The sequence below is a fragment of the Homalodisca vitripennis genome, chromosome 3, assembly GCF_021130785.1.
Source record: "Homalodisca vitripennis isolate AUS2020 chromosome 3, UT_GWSS_2.1, whole genome shotgun sequence".
Lineage (NCBI taxonomy): Eukaryota > Metazoa > Arthropoda > Insecta > Hemiptera > Cicadellidae > Homalodisca > Homalodisca vitripennis.
The window spans coordinates 84,211,898-84,220,435 of record NC_060209.1 but is presented as its reverse complement, the minus strand read 5'-3'; the positions used below and the strand labels follow the sequence as shown (position 1 = coordinate 84,220,435).

Here is an 8,538-nt window from a genome sequence, read left to right as displayed (position 1 = left end):
CATGGCAAGACTATACACTTTTTTGCCAGAACAAGTACTCTATTTAAATATCATTATTTATTAACAAACAATAATCTGGTTACGAGTATAATTATTTGTCATGGAGTATCTCCACCAGAGGATACAGTATATACATTATATGGGTATATATTTTATTAGTCCAACCATGTTACATTATACCTAAGTAAATCCTAGAGTTTTTTGGCACAATCTGATAGTTTATCATTTTTGTCTAGGAATGAATTGGAAATTTCTTATATTAAAAATATGTAAAAAGTAAAATCTTTTTTTTATTTTTTAACATGTATCTTCAAAATTTTGAACAATTATATTTTGTGATTCTACTGTTTTTTTTTTTGAAAAAATTGTATGGTAAACTATATATGTACCATAAATTTTATATTTTTTATAAACTAAAAAATCTCCCTGAAACTATTACAATTGATGCGATCCTGTACAAAATGAAGTATACACTAGGAGGTTAACCCCTTCACAGTTTTTGAAGTAATATTGTGTTCATAGCGATTACATAAAAGTGTCCAACTGACGAAATATTATCCATTGTTATATTGTTCCCATTTATTCTGTTATATCCTGTAATGTTGTGCCAGAAACATTTCCATACAACCACGGGCCATACAAGTATTTCTAACTATTTTTAATAGATGATTCATTTGCGATGATGATGACATAGGCACAGTTAGTGAAAATGACTTAATGAAAGATACAAATCTGAAAAATTACACTAAAAATAACTTTTTGGCTTAAAAAGCGTATAACTAAACTCTACAACTTGACTCTGTAAAAAAAAAAACAAAAAATTCAACAAATCAAGATAATTTTAAGTATAACAATAAACCATAAGGGATAGAGTTTTTAGCTATAAATAAGACTAGCACTCTATAAACTTGTGTATTTCATCTTAAAATATTATAATAACATAATGTTTAGTAAATTTTAAACACATTTTTTATGCATCCCAAAGCATTCTAGTTACTGATATTGTTTTTGGTTATCCAGAGAAAAGTTAAGTCTTAACTTTTTGTACTTCATACAAATGTTAATTTCATGCATATAATTATATCTTTAAAAATGACACATATTCCATAATTTTACAACCGAACGTAATGAGTTAGATGCAGAAGACAAGAGTTTACTGGTTTTCGTACTAGGAAAGCCAATCATAATGTTTAAAAGGGTTTAATGCTTCATGTTACTTTTATATGGTAAAACTTGGGTTGTTTCTTCACCCAATTCTTAATGTATTTTAGAGTCCCAAAGAGCTTCTAAAGAGTTGACCCCCACTCAGATCCTGATACCAACTGCAAGTCCTTTCTGTCCCCGATTTCACCATTCCTGCTGAAAGTAAAAACTAGGAATAATCATTAGACATTTATAATTCTGTGTTGTTTTTGTTTCCTACAGGGAAAGATAGTTTAAAAAAATTTTAATATAATAAATATTTTACAGTAAAAGTAATATTAAACATTTCATTCTACTGGAAAAACACACCTCTCTGAAAGCTCTGAAGTATATATTTGGTGGAAAATTATTTAAAAATACAACAGTCAGATCTTGTCCTTCATAGTATTATTTTAGGTTGATTTCCAATGAAATAAAGCTACATATTCATAATGGCAATTACATGTGTGTAAAAAAGTGAAGGAAAACAAATTAGTTGAATTGTTAACTTACATAATGAGACTGAGGTTGCATTTATAAAGTGTAAATTTAGTTTTGGAAATGCTATTTATTTAAATAATTATTTATATAGATTTATTCATAAATTTTATTATATAAGTAACAACAAATATTAACTATTAAGTAAACAGTGGTATTTTATTATTGATGTCACATCAGATAATAGTGTTTCAAATTATGGAGAATATTTCAAAACCATTATAATACATGAAAGAAGGCTAGATCAGATCATTGTATACAAGTACAGCTGGTTGTTTATGATGTATATGATATGTAGGTATGTATTACAAAAAACAACTCTTGTTAAAAAAATTAATTGTATCCTATGTTTGGATGACAGAATTAACACTGTTACAAGCAAAACTTAAAGTGCAAGATATATCTCTAATTAATTTTTATATTTAAGACTGCATTATACTTAAAATATACACAGAGTGACCAATGATTTAAAATTATAATTAATAAAATACTGTAATAAAATTTTTTTAAACGTTTTGAATAAAGAATGAAATTAAGCATTATTATTTTTGTGGCGAAAAATTCTCTTTTCAGTAAAAATTAAATATTAAAAATAAATAATATTTACAAAGAATATGCAAGATTCTTTTCAGGTGATAAATATAATAATATTTACCTATGTAACAAGTAAAATTCTTGAAGAAAATTATTCCCAACAGATTAATATAGGTACAGTGGTATATATAGAAAATTATTTTGTGGGGAGGGCTGACTCATTGGGTGGTTTAGGAGGTATAAAATAAATGCCCTCCAAAAATAGAGAGTAAGGAATATTCTCACTGTACATTTTTGAGCTTTAAGGATTCATAAATATGGTCTAGCTTAAAACAGACTAATGGTGCAATTTTAATATATCATTCCAAATTTCCAGGGGGAGGGTTTGAGCCCCCTGGATCCCCCCTTGTATAGGCCATATATTACCAGAATTCAAATTATCATACACAAATTTAAAATGACAAAACAAACTAAATAGCTATAACGATTAATCATGTTTAATACTGATATAGTGTGAATTTTTCTTGCATTTAAGGATCCAACCAGCCCACAACAACTGTTACATCTGAGACAGAGTATATTATGGGCCAAGTTAGTTTTATTGTAAACACATATGTTTGGAAATGTAATAGCGTAGTATTTTTAATAAAAATTTTAATTTGTTTGCTGAGTAATTGGTATATTTTGTAGTTGTTCAGTAGAACAACTTTGTTCATTTTTTGTTTTATGTGTTTAATTCATACCACTAGGTTTTAAACCTCCAATATGATAACTATTATTTGTAAATTTAACAGTGTGGCTACGTACAAAATTGGAGTCATAGTTCTTTGTGTTCCGTACCAGTAAGTTAGTAAAAATATATTATCAAACTAGTATAAGATATATATATTTGAATTGTGTAATGCTGTCAATATGTAACATAGTTAATGTGTAAATAATATTAGTTATTGTTCTAGTCCTAGACAGTATGTTTAATTGACATAATTATATAACAAATATATTAATCTCATAAATTTGTATTTTTTTAAGCATGTTTTACTCTATTGACACAAGAACTTTACTATAAACATATGGTGGCTGAAAATAGTATAATAATAACATAAAACATCTAATATAACAATGGAAGTAGAATATGATTTAGTAGTTAATATGGTACAAGTTTAGTGATTGTCTATCTTATAATAACAATAAGTTAATTAATTATAAACCAGAAAGTAAACAATAATAGCCAGAACTATTGAAAGACTGCATTTTAAACATATAGTTAGTAATTTCAACTGATTTATATTGTTTATCAGGAAGAGTAGCCTTATTAGTTTACAACTTGTGATAAACATGAAAATTTATTGCTCAATTCTACTATATACAATCTGATATATAACATATATAAGTGCGCAACAAATACCTTTGGAAAGAGCTTAATCTAAACAAAGAACTGATAACTCATTGAAACCCAGTGGCCAGTAAACACCCTATGTAATATAATTTAATTACGTTGAAAACTCGATCCACTCTATTTATAAAACATAGAAGTGGTAATGGAACACATTTTAATGTTACTGGTTAAAAACTACAACTACGGTATGTATCCCGGAGGGATTGGACACATTGCATCAATAAAACTCCTCAAGCCACCCTTGGGAATCCACACGTCCAGTGCGAACAGACAGACAGACAGACAGGCAGACAGGTAATTGTTTTACTGTTTTCAACTACACTCTCGAGTTCTGGAGATCCCTTGAGATTGCACCAAACTGTACGTGTTTAGCTTCTCAAGAACCCGTGAGATTCCCATCACACTATTACCTATCAACTGGAAAGTCTACTATATTTTAATACAGTGATAATGCTAGAACAAAAACGTCAGAAAATAAAATTACAGATTTTAAGATGAAAAAAGATTAAGGGTGGAGCAAATCACAAACGATTAAAGAATAAAGGTTTCCTTTGGTTTCAGCAAAATAGTCCACCTGTGTTATTGATCTTTATAATTATTTAAGATCATGAAGGCCTCGACAAATCTTAAAATAGTTTTTCTGGTCTGTCTGTCCGTCCGTCTGTGGGACACTCTTAGAGAAAAAGTCTTGGAAACTTGAAACCTGATATATAGGTTTATCTTGATCGAAGGAATACCTCAATTGATTTTGAGGTTAAAATTTAGCGAACTTCACTAAAAAGGTCTAAGAGCCACACGCGCCTAGTTATGCTATACACGCAGTACAGCAAAGGTGGTATTGTGGGCACCAAACTGAAGGTGCTCGTAATAGATATTCTGTAGGGTACATAGATATTCCGTTGTATTGGTTTATTTGTTGCGTTTAGAGGTGATTTATAGACTTCCTCCATATTAGGACAATATTAATCAAATTCTCACGAGTTCTTATTTCCTAATCAGTACGATTGCAAAGTACTTCGTGGTGGAATTTAATTTGTTGACGTTAATAGGTGGGAATTTTGTAGGTCGTATCTTGGCCACGAATGTCACTGAATATGGAAAAATTCAAATATGTTATAAGAAACCAAAGTTAGTTCTGTAAGGCAAGTATCGCAACAGAAGGGTTCTCTCTCTGGATTGTGCACACCTATTCTGATTAAATAACAGAGATACATCACAATTTGTATTTTCACTGATACCCTAACAGTTAACAAATGAAGGTGTGACCATTTCCTTCTTAACCTCTTACCAAAATGGAGAAAATAGTTTAAAGCGATTAATACACTTTTTCAGATGAATACAGAATTATTCATTGTCGTTGTAAAAGTAAAACAATGTATTGACATGCAATTGTAAAACTCTGAAACAAACTAATCTACACCTGTAAAACAACCACCGGTGTATTTTACTAGCTGCAAATGACAGGATGTCAATAATTCTGAAAAAGAAATTGTTGACACGGACATTAATGCTGGAGTTATAATTGAATGTTTTCACCGAAATTTAGTCTGAATATAAGGCTTATTAAGGCTGAATTAAAGGAATTATTAATCACTATGTTTCTATGAACAATTACTAAGCACAATATAAATACAATTTAATACAGAGTAATGGAATACATTAATAAGTTACATTTTCCTTCAATTAAAAATTGTCGTTTTATAAATGATATACCTGATTTCGTAACTTATACAGACTCGGTTGTATAACGTATTGGAAATAAAAAACCTAAACTATGTAAAAGAAAAAATGCCCAGAGTTGACCATTTTCTAATTAAATACACATGATTAATTAAAAGAATATTTCATATTTTAAAATTACATTGAATATGAAACACAATGTCAATTTTGATTATCAAGAGCAATTAGGCTACTTTAAATTGGTACATACCTCAAGTCACAATTAAAAAAAACCTATTTTCGTTACACCAACCGAAAGCAATAAGCACCTATTTTGACGAATTACCTTCGTCATAGGTAAAACATAAGACAGCACTAACCTATGATACAGAACCCAATACGCTCATGTGCACAGAGCAGTCGACCGGGTCGGAACGCATCTAGATCTCCGTATCCCAGGGCACGTGATTGGATAGGCCTACATTATTACGGTGTTATCAGCTTGCAGACAGCAGTCGCGCTCCCATTTCAAGGTCAACGTCAGTCGTACGTTGCGATTTGAATTTGGATTAAGTCAATTGTTTGTTTCTATTCCTAGTATGTCTCATAATCCTCGAATCAATCAAGTTTTCTTCTTTGGCCGAATCCCCAGAATCAAGAAGGTCTTGAACGTATCTTGATTTGATTCTCTAATAACCTCGCTATTATATCTCGCCTTTTGACCCGGTTCTAAATGACCGACACTTTTTGTCCTGTGTTATCGGTATCTCAAAATTCCTTCCCCTCCTTAATGTTTAAACAGTCCATACTTTTCAAATATCCTTGGATAAAAAGATTTGTAATATTTAATTCCGTTTTCCAGTCTATAACCCATGGAGCCTATGCGGCTATTTCCAGCGAATAAGTTGTTAGCCTAACTAGTAGAAGTTTAGACTACCATCTGACAGATTTTAGGTTGTAATATTTGTAACATGTTCCATATGAAGTTTATTTAATACTCGTATAAGACCTTAGGAGCTTTGGACCGAATTTGAGAGTGCGCTAGTGAGATTGTTGATAGGTAGTGCGATCGACCACTGACAACTCTTGGTCTACCAAAATTTAATCAAATATATTTCACAACTAAATAAACTTTGTGTCATTTTATTTTGTGACTCCAAATTAATTATAAATAAGACAATTTTAATTCTTTTCAATTTCTGTAATAGTCCACTTAATAATGTCCTCCATTTTGTTCATTTACTGTAGACCCTACTCACTATTTAAATTATATATATATATATATATATATATATATATATATATATATATATATATATATATATATATATATATATATATATAATTTTCTAATTCTTTAATTAATTAAGTAAGTGTATATCTGCGTAAAAGATCATAACAAACTGTATAAACGTCGTATAAATGATTAAATAATCAGTTAATATTTATTTACAACAATTTCTCTTATTTTCGACAAGCTGGCCATTAAAACCCATCTCTTATTAATACTGCAGTCGGACACCCTTAATGTTGAACTCCTTCAGGAGAAAGCGCTAAGGAAAGGAAAGCAGGAAACAATCAGGATATATACAAAGTAAAGTCAAATATACTAAATTCGCACATATACTGTATTCTTACAACGTTACATTCACGCTATACTAATGTGTGTATATTCACACATCCGTGTTTATTGATTACAGTGGTACTATCTAAATAACTGAAGATGATAAAGATTGAAATTAATCTATTCAATCTATATGTTTCATTCCATTTCTCTTGGCAATTAATACGCAATTCGCTTACTTAGCCTGTTATTTGTATTGTGTATGGAGAGTAATATTGTTGATCATCAGTGGCGTATATAGAAAATTATTTTGGAGGGGGCAGTCACACTGGGTGGTTTAGCAGGTTTAAAATACCCGCCAAAACAGGGGCTCGGGAATCTTTTCCCGGGAAATTATTGAGCTTGAAGACCTCTTAAAATGTGTTCTAGCTGCAGACAAAGTACCAGGTTCAATGTTATTACTTGTCTTTCAAATTTCGGAGGGGGAAGGTCTTGAACCCTAGAGCCCTCTTTAGTTACGCACATGTTAATCAGCTCGGTGAATGATTACTACATTCTGGCCATAACTAGATAACTACACTGAATCAGGCAAAGGAGAACCGACACCTACTCAATAAAATATCTAAACACAAAAGTAACTATACAAAAATCCTATCAGAACTCAGGCTATGTGCTGTATGTTGTAAAGCTACAACATAAAGAGCAATAATGCAAGTACATACTGTGACTAACTCCAGGTAGTGAATGAACCTTATCTGATGACTCGCAGTGCTGCTTAACCTTGACAATGAGTATTGGAAGGAAGACATAGCACCATATGTTCATAGTACTCTGATTTTGCACACAGATTGGCTTTGATCTAGAGGATATTTAATTACGGCCGATATTTATATTTTAGTATCTCGTGGAATACGCCGAATCGTTGAAATACTGCGAGAGATTCGACTTCTTGAATTCCGCAAGGTCTGGGTTGGTTCCAAAACGACAGAATTATAATTATTTCAAAAATCCAACACGTGCATTTTCTCAAATAATTTGCCGTTAATTCCAATAACGAGTATTTAGAGCTTAGTTGAGTGTGAATTAAAAATGTGGACATGGGATTAGGGATATTGAAGAAACGTGACATAAGACTGAAAAAATTATTTTAAATAGTTTTATGTGGCATTTTATGTATTAATTTTTTTTACGCAACGAAATTTTTTCTTTTTATTTTGGGACGATGAGGATTAATTTAGCAATGTAGTTGGAAGTTCAGGATGCTGCAGGTTGTATCGTATACTCGAAGATGTAGCTGGGTACGGAAATCATCAGGTTGAAGGCAATGATGGTTACCGGCAGTTGCTCTGGACGAAGGATATTCCGCACACTCTTAACTAATGTTCATTTTGTGAAAAAATCATTTTGAATAGTTTGATGTGGCATTTTGTGTATTAATATTTTTCTTGCAGGACGATGAGGTTTCATCTATGTAGTTGGAAGTTCAGGATGCTGCAGGTTATATCGTATATTCGAAGATGTAGCTGGGTACAGACATCATCAGGTTGAAGGCAATGATGGTTACCGGTAGTTGCTCTGGACGAAGGATATTCCACACACTCTAATGTTTATTTTATGATGACGTTACGGGCTTGTAGCAGCAATGGTGTTGAATCTATTCCAGACGTATGGTTCTTCATATGATGATGAAGAATGATTGGCAGAT

General features: G+C 31.2%; 1 long non-coding RNA gene across 1 annotated transcript; it reads right to left on the bottom strand.

Moving 5' to 3' along the window:
* Positions 1–898: 898 nt before the first annotated feature.
* LOC124357130 lies at positions 899–6,513 on the bottom strand. Its single transcript, XR_006921922.1, has 2 exons — positions 5,541–6,513; positions 899–1,359 (listed from the first exon to the last, which is right to left on the bottom strand). It is a non-coding gene; the product is annotated as an uncharacterized LOC124357130 (long non-coding RNA).
* Between the last annotated feature and the right edge of the window lie 2,025 nt (positions 6,514–8,538).